This window comes from Amia ocellicauda, unplaced genomic scaffold (genome assembly GCF_036373705.1).
Source record: "Amia ocellicauda isolate fAmiCal2 unplaced genomic scaffold, fAmiCal2.hap1 HAP1_SCAFFOLD_61, whole genome shotgun sequence".
Taxonomy (NCBI): Eukaryota; Metazoa; Chordata; class Actinopteri; order Amiiformes; family Amiidae; genus Amia; species Amia ocellicauda.
Window position 1 is genome coordinate 324,162 of NW_027102991.1, and position 16,549 is coordinate 340,710.

General features: G+C 38.5%; 1 non-coding gene across 1 annotated transcript; it reads left to right on the forward strand.

The window, feature by feature from the left end:
- Positions 1-12,817: 12,817 nt before the first annotated feature.
- Positions 12,818-12,932, forward strand: LOC136739592 (U5 spliceosomal RNA). The gene has a single exon (XR_010812916.1). It is a non-coding gene; the product is annotated as a U5 spliceosomal RNA (small nuclear RNA).
- Positions 12,933-16,549: the final 3,617 nt, after the last annotated feature.

A 16,549-nucleotide genomic window follows, 5' to 3' on the forward strand; every position in this document is an offset into this window, starting at 1 on the left:
AGAAAACTATGCCGTTTTTGGAAACTTTCATATTTAAGTTGAATGTAGGCAAAAACATTCCAGTCACTCTGAAGAGAGAATACAGTTTACTGTTCGAATAAGTAGCCCCTGAATTGAAGATAAAAATCAAAAGTGCTGTTCGTAATTAGTTTACACTTTTACATCAGATGTCTTGTTTTTGCGTTCCAAATTGAGGAGTTGTGGCATATAATGTAAATGAAGTTACTTCACTAGTAGTGCGATTTCTACGTTGTGTATGTGTGTTTGTATATATGAACTCATACATTTTTTAAAGATTGTATTTGGAAAACAAATTCAGGTATAGCACGTGTCCCCCTTTTGAATGGGTTCTATATATAACATTTTAAAACGAATGGTTCTGTGTAGAACGCTATGTTTGGGGGTTCTTCATGTAACCCCTTTGAAGGGGTTCTACATAGAACCATAAAGGGATCCACCAGAGCGATTACTCGAGGAACCCTTTATGGTTCTGTGCAGAACAATTTCTTCTAAGAGTGTGGAGTGTCGCCACACAATTTCTCTCAGAGGGCTTTTGACCAATGGCAATCCAATCCTGAATGACGTCACCACTATCCTGTTGTACTTTATGCGAGAGATGTATTAAGTAGTTTATAATGAGAAGAATAACAATAATCACCTGTTTTTCATAGGTTTTGTATCCATGGTCTCCTTCATATTAGGAAAGGAAGTTGATCCATAGCCTACTCAGAGACAACTGAGAGTTGGTCTCTGAGCAGCAGCACAAAGGGGTCGAGTCTCTCAATGTCCGTGTGTTGGAGATATTCCACCATATTGGTCCCAGCCTTTAAAACAATGTTAAAGAAGATGTTAAAGATATTGTAGAAATATATTGCAGAAGAGCAGAACTACAATCACACTTTTTCAATGCTATTGCTGTTTTCTACCTCCCTGGTGAGGTACCAATGCGGGAAGTTTGAGAGAGTATTTCTAAAATGTGTATGATCCAATACACACAGTTATTTAAAAAGCTGACGTCTTGTACATGCTCACCAGAACCAAGCCTAATTAAATAACACATTTAACATTAAATAAGTACATGTGCAGTAGCCACTTGGACAATTACAGATCCCCAGGTCAAAACACAACAGAAAGACATGGAAGATCGTATTTTCAAATCACATCTGTGGCCCCCCTAACTGTAATTTGGTATTAGTGGGTCAAAGGATTTATTTGGTTCAAGTGATAATAAGATCATATTTTGAAAACAAGCACTACAGGATGTCATATTTAAAATGACTGTGAGTACCTTTCTTTAGTGACGGTTCTGAGGGGGGCAGGGATTAGTTGAGTGTGCTAATTGGAGCTGTGAAGTGTGCAGAGAAAATACAAATGTTTTCTTTTAATATGAAAACAAAGAACTTTTTTTTAACACCGACCTGGGATTGTGTTTCTTTCCAAGTTTCCTTATTGTTTCTGAGAAGAGACTGTTCACTTGCAAAGTGAACTGGACCCGTGTGACTCGCAGGTAAGGAGAGCCCGTGTTGAACTAAGATGGCTACAGTGAGTTTTCCTGGACAAAGCTCGGGCAAAGGATAGCGCAGAGTGCACCTGCACCTGAGATTGTGTTGAGAAGCTTTGTGATAAGAGCAGGTAAAGAGGGAAAAGAAACACAAGTATTTTCTTTGTTTGAAGAACACATTTTGTTTTAACTGAAACGGGACTACAACTTTTGAAAGGGAAATAGTTGCTAGTGCACTGTATTTGTATTGAGTTTATTAGAAGAAAAAAAGCTTATATTTTGGACAGAACGAACTCGTTTGGCATGCAACTAGCAGCAAACGATGAGAAGCAAACAAAACAGTTAGCAAGTTAGCAAGTTACAGGCTGTCCTAGGTCCGGGGGTGCTTATGGTTGTTTATGGGTTCCCTTACCTTAGCCAGTGTCATGTACGGGTGTCCGTACCTTACTGGAGTGTTTGTTTTTATTATAATATATATACATAATATAATATATAATAATGTAATATTTCAGATAAATCGTCACAGTGAGTGACACCAGCATTATTGGTTTTTTGAGAAATAAAAAAACAGAATGTAGAGAAGAAAATGTTGGAAGGAAGTTGGGAGAAAGACTGGTCTCCGAAGGAGCACCGGGACTGGTGGAAGCAACAACAACCAGATAAGACAGAGAAAGGAATTGTGATATTGTGTCAGGTTGGTGAGAATCAAGAAAAGAAAATAACAGAAATGGAAGATCATCATAAACAGTAATGTGAATTGAGAGCAGAAGTTGTGAAAAATACGATAGAATTAATAGAACTACAAGGCAAATTAGAAGGGCAAGAAAAGTGGTCAGAAAAGGTGAAGGTGTAGGTGCGCGATGTGCTGCCGTGTTAGGAGCGCGTCGCGACACAGATCACTCCAAGGACGACAGGCCCGATTGGGATGATTTAGATCGCAAAGCATGGGAATATGAAAAAGGAGGTTTTGCTAGCGCTCCTCCCCCATATAATCCGGAATATAAATCAATCACTGATTTTGGTTATAATAATACATTGTATCCAGATCTGACCGCTCTGAAAACGGTCCCAGCTGCACCCATGCAAGTCAAAACTAGACAGAGTAAAGAGGAAGGTCAATCAATAGTCTATACGACTAAAACCCATGTCCCCTTCTCCCCAGGAGAAAAAGAAATGATATGGGCGTCCCTCCCAAAATTAAAACCAAACCAGGGTAACACAACTTTTTGGGATATTCTAGATGAAAAGATGGTTATTCACCTCCTTCACCCGCACGATGTACACATCATCGTGAAGGCTAAATGTCCGCCCAACATTTGGATACAGTTACTACGAGAATATCAGACCGGGGAGTGGGCTAATGTAGCCTCTACAGATGAGGAGGAAATAACAGAACTTTTTCACAATGGATCAAGAAAACTGAGATAGTGAAATAATGAAATAATCGAGTGGGATTATTTGACATTTTATTCTAAATAATCATAAGCTTAAATAATAAGTTATAAGGGCTGTTTGAGACACTGCAGGGTCAATAAAACATGCCACAGATCGGATATCTGAATTATCTTTAGATATCAATGTGTATGTGCTTTGTGTGTTTATGTATATGTATAGTTTGAAGGTGATATAAGGTAAATGTCTATGTTTTGGCAATCATTTTAGAATTATATTTAAAAATGTAACAACAGATTTATCATATTCATGAGGATCTTTGGCTCTATACAGAGTGCCTCAAGCATCAGAAATCAGAAAGAAAGACTATTATAAGAAAAGTAATCCAAAATATACATTGAATAAACAGATGGATAATAATAGTAATACATAAATAGTCATGGTGTCTCCACAAGAAGAACCAGAATTTGTTTGTTAAACATCATGTTATGGACAAGCTCTGTCAAAAGTCAAATTCAAGGAAACGAAAGGCTAGAAGAGAGCCTGGTGCAGCCCTGACAGCCTGTGAAAGCAGGAGAATGTAAACAGTCTGGTGACATGTTACAGTCTTTCAGAAAATGTTTGGTTATTGGTGCCTAGCATATAATACCTGAAATGAAAGTCAAAGTAGACCATGGTTTTAAGATGAGTGATGTAGGAAAAGGGTAAGATACCGCAGAAGTATAAGATTACAACTATAGAATAAGTAAGCTCAAGTAATATAAAATGCTTTACAGGAGAAAAGTAAGAATGGAAAGGAAGAGTAAAAGAGAAGGTGTCCTAGGATTATGGGAATCATTATTGAGATCAATGGCCTATTGGCTAATATTTTGTTAGGTACATATATGACTTCAATAAACGAATAATGGAGTGACATCTGTATAAATATAAATAAAACATATTGATAAAAAAAACCTGAATACATTTCTTGTAAGAAATTAAGAATAGGAGAAAGAATAGCTGTTAGAATGCAGAGCAATGTTAACCAAAGTTGAAGAGGGTTTGAGTAAGTTGACGAGGGTCTGAGTAAGTTGATAAGGCATGGGAAGCAGGAAAAGGTGAGTTTGATGTGTATGAGACAAATGTGCTGCCACTTTTAGCACAGAGAGCTTCTGATGGTGATTGAATGAAACGTGGGAAAATAAATAAACTTGATGTAGGATAAATGAATAAATAATTGAATGAGATATGAGCCGCAGAGACCTCCCACATTGGAAAGTGGACTACAGCAGATAATCCTCTCCTCTCCCAGGGCAGGGTGATTAAGTGGGGACGCGTGTGAAGAGTGCAGGTGGACCCAGGTGAGTTGTGAAAGAAAGAAGAAACAAAAATAATAAGGCACGCGTGCAAACTTTCAAAATAATACGTGAATAACAAATTAAACAATAAAGTGAAAGATAATCAACACACAAAATAATGGCAATATAGAACCAAACAAAATACACAAGCCATATTGCATAAAGTGAAGTGAAATATAAATATAATAAGTAATGGTGATTAAGGAGCTAATTAACACCGTCCGTGACATTTACATTGGTTGGGTGTGTGGATACCAGTAATAATTTTTGTTTTATTGAAATACAAAATAATTCTATTTTTCCGAAGTGCTGAACTTTAATACAGTCTAGAAAGATTAATATTTTTTGTCTTGGGCTATAATATTATTACCATAGTTTTTCTATTGTATAAGTATCTTGGAGTAGAGGCATAGGTGGGCATGTGGGCAGAGGAGTAGGAAGGCCGGTCAAGCAAATAAGCTTGCTAAGGTACGCAGCAGCAGCAAGCAGCCCCCACATCCAGCCAGCCAGCCAGTCTGGCTGGCAGTGACTGAGTGGTTGACAGACGGCAAGCAACGGAATGTACGTGCTCTGTGATGTCATAGCAGTCAGCTGAGAGAGGCTCGTGATGTCATCGCTGAGCTGGCTGGCTGACTGGCTGGCTGGCGGGCTGGCTGGCTGTGTGTGTGTGTGTGTTTGTGTGTGTGTCTGTTTTTCTGTTTGTCAGTCTGTCTGTCTGTCTCTCTCTCTCTCTCTCTCCCTCTCAATTCATTTGTATTGTCAAAAGCAATTGGACATACATACATTCATACATATATATATATATATATATATATACATACATACATACATGCTAGAAAGTCATTACTATGTTATCTTAAAGGCTAACTAAGCAGAACATATATCATTATCGAACAGAGTTCATAGGTCTATACATGGTATTAGGGAACAGGCACGTAGGTCATTCTGTTTGACATTGTCTCCAAGGTTCTCATTGTAAATAACAAAGAGAAATCAAAATACCTTATGGCCTCCTGACCTTCTAGCTTGACCTTATCTTTCTTAAGTATACAAGAAAGAAAAACAGTTGTGAGAAAAGAATTTCTAACTTTCCTTCCACACATACATACATACATACATACATACATACATACATACATACATACATACATACATACAAACCAGAGGCATGCAAAAAAATATAAAGAGGAAGAAAATGTTGTATAGCACATACAAAAGGGATGGTGATGAAACAAAATACATAGAATATGTTGAGCTGCAAAGAGATCTTAAGAAAGGGATCAGGAAAGCAAAGAGGGAAATAGAAAGAAACATAGCTCTTGGAGCTACAACCAATGCAATGAGCTTTTTTCAAAATTACAACAGCAAGCGGTCAATTAAGGAGGAGGTGAAACAGATAAAGGGCAAAAATGGAGGTATCTTGGAAAACGAACAAGATGTGGCAAATATTCTAAATGAGTATTTCACAGAGGTTTTTACAAAAGAAAAAACAGATGACATGCCACAGGTTGACAATCAATCCAGTCAAACCCTAAGAGAGATCAGGATAAATGAGGAGGAGGTACTAAAGGGACTAGCAGAATTAAAATCAAACAAATCACCTGGGCCAGATGGGATATTTCAAACAGTACTTAAAGAAATGAGGGAAATTATGTATAGGCCGTTAACTCGATTATTTCAAATGACACTTAGAACAGGGGATGTTCCCACTGACTGGAAGACAGCAAATTTCATACCAATCCACAAGAAAGGGGACAAAACTGAGCCAGGAAATTACAGACCAATCAGTCTCACCTGCATCACCTGTAAAATGTTGGAAAAAATGATTAGACAGAAAATAGAGGAGCATCTCAATGAAAACCATATTCTTGGAGATAGTCAACATGGGTTTAGACGAGGCAGATCATGTCTTACTAACTTAATACATTTTTTTGAACATGGAACTGCAGCTGTAGATCACGTGAAAGCATATGATATGATATACTTAGATTTCCAAAAAGCTTTTGATAAGGTTCCACACCAAAGACTGATCCTCAAATTGGAAGCTGTAGGCATTCAGGGTCATGTAAGTAGATGGATTATGAACTGGTTGATGTATAGGAAACAGATTAGAGGAGTCACTTCTAACTGGAGTGAGGTTGTTAGTGGAGTTCCACAGGGATCAGTACTAGGGCCTTTGCTTTTTCTAATCTATATTAATGATCTGGACTCTGGGATACTTAGCAACCTTGTCAAATTTGCAGATGATACTAAAATAGGTGGCTTAGCAGATACAATCTTGGCAGCACATGCTATTCAGAGGAACTTAGATAAATTCAGTTGTGGGCTGACACCTGGCAAATGAAATTCAATGTGGACAAGTGCAAGGTAATACATGCAGTAAAACAAAAATGTCCACTATAATTACACTATGGGAGGTACAGATCTAGATGAAGTAATGCATGAGAAAGACCTAGGAATCTATGTGGATTCACTTTCTCCATCCAAACAATGTGAGGAAGCAATACAAAAGGCATACAGAATGCTAGGGTATATCGTCAAAAGTGTAGAATTTAAAACAAGGGAAGTAATGTTAAGACTGTACAATGCGCTAGACCTCATCTGGAATACTGTGTACAGTTCTGGGCACCACACTTCAAGAAGGATATTGCTGCTTTAGAGACAGTTCAGAGGAGAGCAACCAGACTTATTCCAGGTCTGAAGGGAAAGTCCTACTCGGAGAGACTAAGGGAACTGAACCTTTTCACCCTGGAACAGAGGAGATTACGTGGGGACTTGATCCAAGTCTTCAAAATCATGAAAGGTTCCTCAAACCAGAGGAGCTTTTCCAGATCAGCAGGGACACACGAACCAGGGGACACAAATGGAAATTGGGCTTCAAGGCATTCAAGATGGAAAGTGGTAGAAGCTGAAAGTTTGGGAACATTTAAAAATAGACTGGATAGGATCCATGGATCACTTAGATATTAATGGACACCAAACGAGCATGATGGGTCGAATGGCCTCCTCTCGTTTGTAAACTTTCTTATGTTCTTATGTTCTTATGTTCTTATGAATGTTCCCTAAGCATGTTTCAAATGTTCCCTAATTTATGTTACAAATGTGCCTTAGCACCTCTCTCTCTCTCTCTCTCTCTCTCTCTGTCTCAATTCAGTGCATTTGTATTGTCAAAGCAATTGGACATGCATACATACATACATACATATATATGGAAAATAAACAATATGTGTACATCTCTGCATTAATGGTGCCCTAACAGATGTGCAAGTTACATGACAGACAGACAGACAGACACTCACACACACTTTCACACACACACACACACACACACACTTTCACAGACAGACAGACAGACACACACACACACACACACACACACACACTTGTATACCTGACACGTATAGAAGACTGGATAGGGAGATATAAATAGCAATGGGGAGACTCTTGTACTTGGTGTGGCTCTATCCATATAGTGGGGCCAGCAGCCACTTAGCAGGTGTAGCAATAGAAGCTCAGCCTGGGGAGACTGGATTTAGCATTTCCTCTCCATTTTGATAAGTATCCATAATCATTTCTGCAAAATACTTCTATGATACCTATGTATGTTTTTTACTTGTACTATATTATACTATCAAGTATCAGTGTACACATACAATGTGACCTGTTACATTAATACAGAGGCCACGGAAGGCCAGATCAGTAATAGCCACTGTCCCCTGATATTACACTTTTTTACAATCACTTTGGCACTCATTTCAGAACCTTGATGTCATTTTTCAAAACTCTAGACACAAAACTCACACCCGATGATCAAAATGCACATTTTTCAATTGCTTGGATACAATACACATCAACCTCAGATCATTTGTTCATTGAACTAAAATGATACAACTTAACGTCAAAGTATTACCATTTCAAAATGCAATTCACACATTACATCTGAGATCACTGTCTATTCATTTCATTACAAAGATCTAACTATCAATTGATACAGCTGCTCAAAATGATAAGTGACTGTTGCATTACTCTTAATTCATAGTTTTATGGAAACTGACGAACAGTATTCCATGTTTCGATCATGAAAGTTTCAGGATAATGAGATCCATTGACACCAATAACCGAGGAGCATGAACCAGTTGGACTACATTATCTATGGATGTAATATTTCATCATCATTCATCATCATGTAGCACTTTTCCACACCATGTTTTCAGTGTGGAAGGAAAGTTAGAAATTCTTTCTCTAATACCTGTTTTTCTCTCTTGTATACTTAAGAAAGATAAGGTCAAGCTAGAAGGTCAGGCCAGAAGGTAGTTTGATTTCTGCTTGTTATTTACGATGAGAATCTTGGAGACAATGTCAAACAGTATGATTGAAGTGCCTGCTCCCTAATCCATGTGTTGATCTATGAACTCTGTCCTATAATGATATAAATTCTGCTTAGCTAACTTTTAAGATAACATAGTAATGACTTTCTGATTATAACCAGCTCTTTGATTTTTGTGTATAAAAGCTCCGACTGTTAAAATGAAGGCAGAGCGACTTTGGGATCTTCTTGAGTCACTGTTCCTCTCCACGCTGCGTGTATTAAAGGCATTGCAACTAACGCTCCAACCTGGTTGAAGATGATTGTTCTTCCACATCAGATTTGACATTACTGTATGTATGCAGGCCCTTGTAATTGCTTTTCCAATACTGCCAACTGGTTATTGATGATTGATTTCACATTGTGGTACGAGTATCGAGTGAAATGAGTGCTATCCACCCGAGCAACACAGTGATAACATGGAGCCGGCAGGTGATCCAGGTCACAATAGAGGTCAAGCAGTGGGAGGAGGAAGACGTGGTGGTCAAAGGAATGGAAGGGGACATGCACCCCTTCTGAGAGGTGGTCGTGGGCCTCGTCATAGAGGAGGGCTTAGGCCTCACCAGAGAGGCAGCCATGGGCCTCATTTGAGAGGTGTTGGGGGAACGTGGTAGAGGACAAGGCCACGGACCAGACAGCGGCAGCAACAGCAAATAGTGTCCAGTGAAATCCGAGAAATAGTTGTAGAACATGTTGTAAATCATGGCATGACCATGACTGAGGCAGCTACAATGATTCAATCAAACCTCAGAATCAACTCAGGATCAACTGTGGCCTCAATCATCAGAAATGTCCGTACTGAGAAGCGGCAAGTCTTCAGCATGCACTAAACATTAGGCTACTCTCAATTGTCAAATGACTGTATACTGCATACCAATGTGTAGCACAGAGTATAGTGTGCCTTTTGAAAGAAATGCAGACAGAGTGAAGCAGCTGATGACTGAGTATGTTCAGGTATGTTCAGTTTCAAAATGCCTCTTGTGAAAAATGGTTGTGAGAACCTGAACCTGAACACAGGGCTGATGGAAATTCAGAAGTACAGTAATCAATCCTTTGTTTTACACTAAGCCAGGTGAGGAACACTGCAGTTGACATTTTACTGTAGTTTTGTTCTTTTTTGTAGCTAATTATTGTTGCATGGCTTCAAAGAAACCTATGGTGTGATTTGATTGTATTGCATCAATACATTTCAGATTTTGTTCAATGATTCCACTGTGTCTGTAGTATTCTCTCTACTAGTCCTTTTACAGTGATGTATTTATGTGTAGTACCATAATGAAACATGAATCACATATTTTGTACTACAATATTTAATGATTGTACGAACAACTACACAGTGAAACTATCGGTATCTTCTGTGTTACTATGTTACTATGGTATTTCATGATAAATGAGTTATTTGAACCAACAAGTCTGCAAGTGCTAGGTTTCTTTAAAGATATGAATGCACAATGCAATGTTTTGAACATTGGACAGCCTGTGTTACAAGTGATGACCGTTTTGAGTTTTGTGTCTAGAGTTTTGAAAAATGACATCAAGGTTCTGAAATTAGTGACAAAGTGATTGTAAAAAACTGTATATTCATCCTATTTAATGTGCTCTTTTAAAATGTACTTTTCTTTTTTATGTTGCCATTTCTGTTCTACCAATGTTTCAGTTGTTAGCCAAAGATTGACAGAGTACATCCCATACACACAGGCCAGACAGCAAAGATTTCTTTTTGAAATTCAATTACAAATGCTGCATGAACTCATCAATACGATTAGAGCTCCTGAAAGCAATATAACTAACTCACTCTACAGCATCTCATTAGCAGTGAAAAGAAACCAAGAAAGTTGGGACAGTCGACTGTTTACCACTATGTAACATCACCTTTTCTTTTAATAACACTTATTAAGCACTTGGGCACTGAAGACACCACTTGGTTAAGTTTAGCAAGCGGGATTTTCCCCCATTCATCCATTATGCATTTCCTCAGCTGCGCAACTGCACAGGGCCTTCGTTGTCTTAATTTGCACTTCATAGTGCGCCACACATTCTCAATTCGGAGACAGGTCAGGACTGCAGGCAGGCCATGCTAGCACCCGCACTCTCTGCCTATGCAACCATGCGCTTGAAATCTGGGCAGAATGTGGTTTGGCGTTATCCTGCTGAAAAATGCAGGTACATCCCTGGAAAAGACGATGTCTGGATGGCAGCATATGTTGCTCCAAAATGTGTACATCTCTTTCTGCAAAAATGGTGCCCTCACAGATGTGCGAGTTACATGACAGACACTCATACACACTGTCACACCCATACACACACAAACACACACTTTCACAGACAGACACACGCACACACACACACACACACACTTTCACAGACAGACAGACAGACACACACACTTTCACACACAATCACTTTCACAGACAGACACACACACACACTTTCACACAGAGACAGACACACACACACTTACATACATACATACATACATACATACAGTGAGGGAAAAAAGTATTTGATCCCCTGCTGATTTTGTACGTTTGCCCACTGACAAAGAAATGATCAGTCTATAATTTTAATGGTAGGTGTATTTTAGCAGTGAGAGACAGAATAACAACAAGAAAATCCAGAAAAACGCATTTCAAAAAAGTTATAAATTGATTTGCATGTTAATGAGGGAAATAAGTATTTGATCCCCTATCAATCAGCAAGATTTCTGGCTCCCAGGTGTCTTTCATACAGGTAACGAGCTGAGATTAGGAGCACTCTCTTAAAGGGAGTGCTCCTAATCTCAGCTCGTTACCTGTATAAAAGACACTTGTCCACAGAAGCAATCAATCAATCAGATTCCAAACTCTCCACCATGGCCAAAGAGCTGTCCAAGGATGTCAGGGACAAGATTGTAGACCTACACAAGGCTGGAATGGGCTACAAGACCATCACCAAGCAGCTTGGTGAGAAGGTGACAACAGTTGGTGCGATTATTCGCAAATGGAAGAAACACAAAATAACTGTCAGTCTCCCTCAGTCTGGGGCTCCATGCAAGATCTCACCTCGTGGAGTTTCAATGATCATGAGAACGGTGAGGAATCAGCCCAGAACTACATGGGAGGATCTTGTTAATGATCTCAAGGTAGCTGGGACCATAGTCACCAAGAAAACAATTGGTAACACACCATGCCGTGAAGGACTGAAATCCTGCAGCGCCCGCAAGGTCCCCCTGCTCAAGAAAGCACATGTACAGACCCGTCTGAAGTTTGCCAATGAACATCTGAATGATTCAGAGGAGAACTGGGTGAAAGTGGTCTCAGATGAGACCAAAATCAAGCTCTTTGCCATCAACTCAACTCGCCGTGTTTGGAGGAGGAGGAATGACCCCAAGAACACCATTCCCACCATCAAACATGGAGGTGGAAACATTATGCTTTGGGGCTGTTTTTCTGCTAAGGGGACAGGACAACTGCACCGCATCAAAGGGACGATGGACGGGGCCATGTACTGTCAAATCATGGGTGAGAACCCTAAGCCAGGGCATTGAAAATGGGTCAAATACTTATTTCCCTCATTAACATGCAAATCAATTTATAACTTTTTTGAAATGCATTTTTCTGGATTTTCTTGTTGTTATTCTGTCTCTCACTGCTAAAATACACCTACCATTAAAATTATAGACTGATCATTTCTTTGTCAGTGGGCAAACGTACAAAATCAGCAGGGGATCAATTACTTTTTTCCCCCACTGTACATACATATATATGGAAAAGAAACATTACAAGTATAAATCACAATAAGATGTAATAAAGTACAGATAAACAAAGTGTAATAAAATGTGATCTGTTTGAAAATGCAGGGACGTCACTGGAAAAGATGATGTCTGGATGGCAGCATATGTTGCTCCAAAATGTGTACATCTCTTTCTGCAAAAATGGTGCCCTCACAGATGTGCGAGTTACATGACAGACAGACAGACAGACACTCACACACACTGTCACACCCACACACACACTTTCACAGAGAGACATATACACACACACACACACACACACACACACTTTCACACAGAGACAGGCACACACACACACACACACACACACACACATACATACATACATATGGAAAAGAAACAATACTTTTATAAATCACAATAAGATGTAATAAAGTACAGAAAAACTAAATGTAAGAAAATGTGATCTTTAATACACACAAATATGTATGGCTGGTCGGATGCGTCTTGGACTCGGGTTCCTCTTCATTACGTATAACGCTTTTGCCTTTTGCTAAAGCTTTCCGTGGAGGGGATCGTGGGTGAGTTTGTACCATTCTTGGGGGGCTCTGCCTTGTTGGGGCGGAGCTGTGATCCAGGTGAACAGCAGATCGGGCATAGGTGGGCATGTGGGCAGAGGAGTAGGAAGGCCGGTCAAGCAAATAAGCTTGCTAAGGTACGCAGCAGCAGCAAGCAGCCCCCACATCCAGCCAGCCAGCCAGTCTGGCTGGCAGTGACTGAGTGGTTGACAGACGGCAAGCAACGGAATGTACGTGCTCTGTGATGTCATAGCAGTCAGCTGAGAGAGGCTCGTGATGTCATCGCTGAGCTGGCTGGCTGGCTGGCTCTGTGTGTGTGTGTGTCTGTGTCTGTCTGTTTTTCTGTTTGTCAGTCTGTCTGTCTGTCTCTCTCTCTCTCTCTCTCTCTCTCTCCCTCTCAATTCAATTCATTTGTATTGTCAAAGCAATTGGACATACATACATACATACATACATATATGTAGCGTAAGGTACACTTATACATTTCAATTAAAGAAGTGAATTCATAGTATCACCTTATCACGAATCCTGGAGTCTTGTAGAACTCAATTTCTGTAATAATTGGACGCAGACACCAATTCCAAAGATATAAATTGTCAAATTTATTTAAAAACAAAGACTAAATGTAGCACTACACTAATTATACAAAAGGGAAAAACTAATTAAAATTCAACTCTAGATCAACAAATCAAAGACAAATCACTTCCGTGACCAAATCAAAGACCATGGGATCCCATAGGATAACACAGAAATCGTTAAACAAAAAAGGTTATAAACACATTGACTACAATACCGGTTAGTAATTCTAGGAATCACTAAGAAACAGTTGAAAGTGCTAAATTGCAGTTTCAGAAGATGAAAAAAAACTGTAACTGATGGGATATGTAGTACTTTATACTCGAGTGGTCTATGCGATTACACCCTGTTGGTGTTATTAAGAACGCCAAGTACCAGAATGCAGAGCGGGACTGTTTTTTGTGCCGTGACTTGTCGGGGGAAAAAGGCGCAGAAAAAACGGACGAGAAGGTGAAGGTAGTATGGCGGTGATGCACGCGTTGGTGAAGTGGGAAAGCGGGGTCGACAAAGACTCTTACAGCGTGATTCCCACTGCTTGCTTTCGCAATTTTGATTTATTCAGCATTGCTGATGATGACGAAGAGACGACTCGAAACTTCAGAGCAGAGTGGAGAGACACGAACAAACCTCCAAAAGGTGGATGGCCTGTCCATGAAGCGCAGATCATTATGACTGGTAACAATGTTTATTTAAAAAAAAAAAACATTAAAGTCTTTACATGCTATTTGATATATACAATCACAGTATATTTGAAATGAATGTTTAAGTTATTAATGTGTTGTACGTCTAACATACTCTTATAACATGGTAGGTGGTGGTGAGGGCGCTAAAAACTCGTCATACTTGACTGGCATTTGTAAGAACGATTTATTGTGTGTTGTGCTTTACAATAAAATCCCCCAAATCACAAAATAAATTAAACCAGATATAATTTAACTTCAGTTTTGATTCAGTGTTGGCTGTTCATCTTAATTTGTATGGTCAAAGCACAGTATTTTTATGACAAATAAATATAATCCCCAAATATCTGTGGACATAATGCAGGGTTTTATTTATTTTATTTTTATTTTAGGAAAAGAAGGCGAACTAAGAAGAAAACTTAATGACCTAACAAAAATGCCCTGTCCTAAAATGAAGAGAGTACCTAAACCAAACAAAAAACTTCAAATTTCAGATGATAGTGACCTTGATGAACCACAGTTACCGGTGAGATAATTACTGCAAATATTAAATAAATGTATTGCAGGATTGTTTTTTTTTTTAATCATATTCATATATATATATATTTTCATTTTAAACTCTTTTCCTCTCTGAATACAGCACAAAATAAGAAAGAAAACCGATGGAGCTTCAAGAATTAGATCCCGTCATATTCTACAGACATTTAAAGAGTCCAGTGAAGTTGAGCTACAGCAAAACGTTAAGCAGCTCGAAAAGGAAAACACAAGACTTAAAAATGAAAACCAATGTCTTCGAAACCGTATGGTTGATGGTAAGTTTTTTTATTTATAGCAAATAATTCCTTACCTTGATAAATGTTATTCTTCAGTAATTTAGATTCCAGAGTAATGTATTATAGTTGATCATACTGAAGTAATCTAGAACCACAATACAGACTCTTAATGTGCACTGTCTAATAGTTTAATAATACTGATTATTAAATAAAGTTTTTCAACATAACTTCATAATCCTACATGAATGACTATATGCATTACATTAGACCTGGAAATTCTTGTATTTTATCTTTTTTATTTTTTTTGTAGCTAATGTTAATGACCCACAAAAAGGTCAGTTTGCCAATAACATAGAGCAAGTCTCTCAAGTATAATTGCAGGCATTGATGGTTTTGTTTTCACTTTGCATTAAATATATTACTAGAAATGATTATCATTTAATACTAAGGTTTTTTTCTCCAGAGATTCCAGACCTTTTGGACAATCTGAAAAAAATTGTAACAAAAGCCACATTTATCAGCAATGAAGACAAAAGTGTGTCACCATCAAGTGGTTCTGACAGCCCCACAGCAAATTGTTCTGAATCTGACAAAGAATCACCAAAACAGGTATAACACTCTTGGTCTACAATATTACAAAGACAAGGTAAAAATATATATATTGAAAACAAATATTGGTTGTAAACAATCTAATGATGCTACATTATCAGTTATATTCATAGTTATAGTTGATAATAAGAATGTAATTGAATTATGGGTGTCACAGATTCACTGACTTTATTATGTCTGTAAATTAATAAACTTAGAATTGAGACATACTGTGGTCTTTAATAACACATTTCTGTAACAAAATCACAGCCTTACTGATAATGTATTCCACTTAACATTATATAAGAATAGTTTGGGGATAAACTTGTTTTTTATTTACCATTGTCTTTTAGGTGGAAATATTCCCAGGCACTGGAGTTTACATTGACAAACTGTCCTGGATCCTTGCAGAGAGGTGCAGCACGAATACGTCATATGCAAGAACCCTGACGGTTGCTGTCTTTGACTTTCCAACATTATTAAAGAGCAATCTTCGTGGTGGTGGCAGCAAGAGAGATCCAACTTCGGAGAAAAAGACACCTCTGGATCGCTTAAAGGTGGAAGCCATATATGGTATGTAAATGCTGTTGTACAAAATTTCTAACTCTCCTTTTTAACTGTATAGAACACAAAGGGTTAGCATTTGAAATGTTCCTTTGGCCTTTGTTTTAGTTTCAGAGACTAGAGTTAATTTATTAATAAATAATAATACCTTACATGTAGCAGCTGGAAAGATCCCAAAGTGCTCTACAGACTCACTTCACCCACCACCCTCTGGGGTGCAGCCATTTTGTACCAGCAGATTACTACACAGCAGTAAAGGTGGAGTCATAACAAATTTGTTAGACCTGATTGAGGGAAGCCTGACTTAGAATTCAGCCACGTCACTCTTTCAACAACACCTTGTAAATCACCTTGGATTAATGCTTCAGACATATTAATACATAATAATAATGAATAGTGCCATGGGATCCTTGACAATATAAACTTTCATGTCTCATTTAAATTTGACTTTTGAGCAAATACTTCACATTTCAGTCCAGTTG